We start from the raw sequence: 3,001 nt of genomic DNA, 5'->3' as shown, positions 1-3,001 counted from the left end.
AACCCTAGGAGCCCTCGGGTCGCCCCGGGGAGGACGATGCGAGGGGGGGAGGCTCAGATACGGTGGCATTCTTCACTCCGCGCGATAGCGTCAGTGATACAAACAAATCTGCAGAAAAAAGGCGAGACTCGAAGAATCGGAGCTAGGGACTCATAATCCACCACACATTTCGACGAGGACGAGGAGGAAGACGTTATTCCACGTCGAGAACGACACTATCGTATCGCCATTGCCGATCAAAGACAAACTTAAATTTATTCCTAACCCCAGCAAAGCCTTGAAGTCGCAGCCCCCTCCCATCGTGGGAACGACTGAGGTGGAACGACAGAGGAAGAAGAGGGGGCACGTGCCTAGTGTGGGAGTCACTGAAGATGGGTCGTCGTGTGCTCCTTTGATACTTTGAGCAACTATTGCACCTTATTGGGGTAAGTTGGCATCTCTCTCGATAGAAAAAGAAACATCACAATGGTACAATTTGTTGGGAATGGTCAGTAATATCGTAAGATTCCTCAATCACCCATGTGGGAAGCCAAAGGCAGAAGCATCAAACTGGTCATCACGCTTACACATAATAAAAAATCTCAAAAGATTTAGAGCGAAATCATAAAATTCAGGGCTCATTCAGGGAAACATGATAATTTATATCCTAGTTTTGTATCAATTCCATTTTAACAGTGCAGTGCTGTTGCAGAGTGTCCCTAGCATGTCGTACCAAAAACCAAACAGGATCCAATCATTCAGGGAAACGAAATAAGAGACGGCGCACACGGGTGGCCCACACTGAAGTTGAACAAATTGTGAATCATGTTTGATTGCCTCCTTCAGATCCATGGCCTTTTCTATTTTCTTTCCAACAAAATCAAATCAACGGCACAGCACAGATCAACCAAGAATCTTCAGGCACCCGGCCAGCTTAATTAGCTTGCCATGGACACATACGGGAAGCTGCAGGCACCTGCCACCTGATGCTGCCGTGCCCTGCACTGCCTTCCAAAACAACAACGATGGTTCTTCAGAATACAGATGTTGTTTTCTTCAGAATACAGATATTGTAGATCCAAACAAAACTTTCCGCGGCTAGCTGGCGATGGACACCTTCCTGGACTGCCGCTGCCCACGGTGGGACTGGGACTCCGTCTCCGGCGAGAAGCGCTGCAGCCTCCGCGCGGCCTGCCTGGCGGAGACGGCGTCGAGGTGCATCTGCTCGTGGCGGCACTCCTCGCTGCAGAAGGGCGTGTCCCCTCGGTACATGAAGACGTCGCTGTCGCGCGCCAGCCGCTTGGCGCAGAGCGCGCACGCGTCCAGCGCGTGCTTGCCGGGCTCGCCGGCCGGCTCGGCGTCGAAGAAGAAGGCGCAGGCCACCGATGCCGCCATGGTATTGCTACGTGGCTCTGCTAGCAAGCTCGAGCTTGAGCTTCAGAGCTAGAGCTCACAGGTTGCGTTCGCTGCTGCTCTTGGCGGGAGGAAGGAAAGTGGGTGAGTTTGGTGCAGCGGTGCGATGCGGGAGGGTGGGTATATATGGGGGAAATGGAGGAAGGGGAGGCCATTATTGGTGCACTGGAGCTGGCGGCCTGGGAAACCATGGTCCGGTGCGCGGTCTGGGTCTGTCTAACCATGGACGATGGGAGTAGTTCATTCCAGCATGCTTGGGTGTACTGCGGTGGTTGGCTCGATGGCTAAGGTGGGCCACGCAGTCGGCTCCACCGCGACGAGAACCACAACGGGAGGAGTTATGAGGGACGTGGATGTGTTCTTTATCTATAAAACGAAGAGGACATATGAGTCTCTGCAAAATATCCATGTCGACGTATAGAAAACCAGACGATTGATCAGGACTGAAAATACTGTGAAAGCCTACATATGGATGTATACATATTTTAAAGTGAGAATTCACTCATTTTACTTCGTATGGAGTAGTTTGCATGAAACCTCCGAGAAGACTAATTATTTTGGAACGAAGGGAATAGCAAAAGAAGGAGCAGGGGTAAGTATGGGCGTCAATAATTTACGCACAAGCATCCGCTGTGCCACTTGTCGGGAACGAGGGCATCAAATCTACCGATGGATTTCTTAAAAAATAAAATCCACCTTTGGATTAAACTAATGCAAACGTCTTAGTGCTGGTAACTAGGGTTCCAGCACTGCATAATGGAGGCGCACATGGTCAGGATGCTATAATGACGAGAGATGTCACAAAACAAGCTTGGCGGTGTACTATCATTCGTGTCCTTTTTCAGAAGAAGAAAAATAAGCACAGAAGAAAACCAGAAAATATGTGGGTGCACTTTTTCACCGGTCGGTGCTCCGTACACAGGAGGGACGTGCCGTGCATGCGCGCCACGGCGCCAGGCCGCACCCTGGTACCACCAGCCGAGACGCCGGGAGCTTGGCACGCGTACACGTCTTGTCTGCGCAATCAAACGAATCATCATCAGCCTGTCACGCAGCAGCGCCCACATGCAATAGTACAAGCCGTGCATCCGGCCGCTGGAGATTTGGCACGCTCAAAACTTTGGGGAGAGGGGTGCGGCTCGGCTCACGGGATGCGCGTTGTTTAACCGGGACCGGGAGGCTGCCAGATGGTCTCACAATCGGGGCTGCCGTGCACGCTTCGGTCCAAGGGGGATGCACCTTGCAGGCTGCAATTACAGTCGCACGCGCCTCAAGATTCCACTGGTGGTAGGAGTGTGCGAATATACTAGGGGAAAATGGCATCAGGCGGGCAGGCTTCGCTCGAGGGAGCAGCTTTGTCCAGATCTGGAGATACTTTGTTTAGCAGTGAAGCATTTGCAGGTAACCTTGGAGTCTGCAAGTAATCTTGCTTCAGACTAGCCACAATGGGTAATAACATAGAGTAGTAACATGCGTACGTTATTAGTCTATGTTACTATCTCTACAGTGGGGAGTAATATATGTGTGATAACATGTAATACTTCATTTATTACACTATAGACTCATCTTGCCTTGATATATGTGATATTACTCATACTAGTAGTAACTA

General features: G+C 50.8%; 1 pseudogene; it reads right to left on the bottom strand.

Annotated features, from left to right (window-relative positions):
• Positions 1–786: 786 nt before the first annotated feature.
• Positions 787–1,595, bottom strand: LOC125539669 (FCS-Like Zinc finger 2 pseudogene; annotated as a pseudogene).
• Positions 1,596–3,001: the final 1,406 nt, after the last annotated feature.

The sequence above is a fragment of the Triticum urartu genome, chromosome 2A (genome assembly GCF_056163025.1).
Source record: "Triticum urartu cultivar PI428250 chromosome 2A, HENAU_Tu73, whole genome shotgun sequence".
NCBI lineage: Eukaryota > Viridiplantae > Streptophyta > Magnoliopsida > Poales > Poaceae > Triticum > Triticum urartu.
This window is presented reverse-complemented; position numbering and strand designations above follow the sequence as displayed.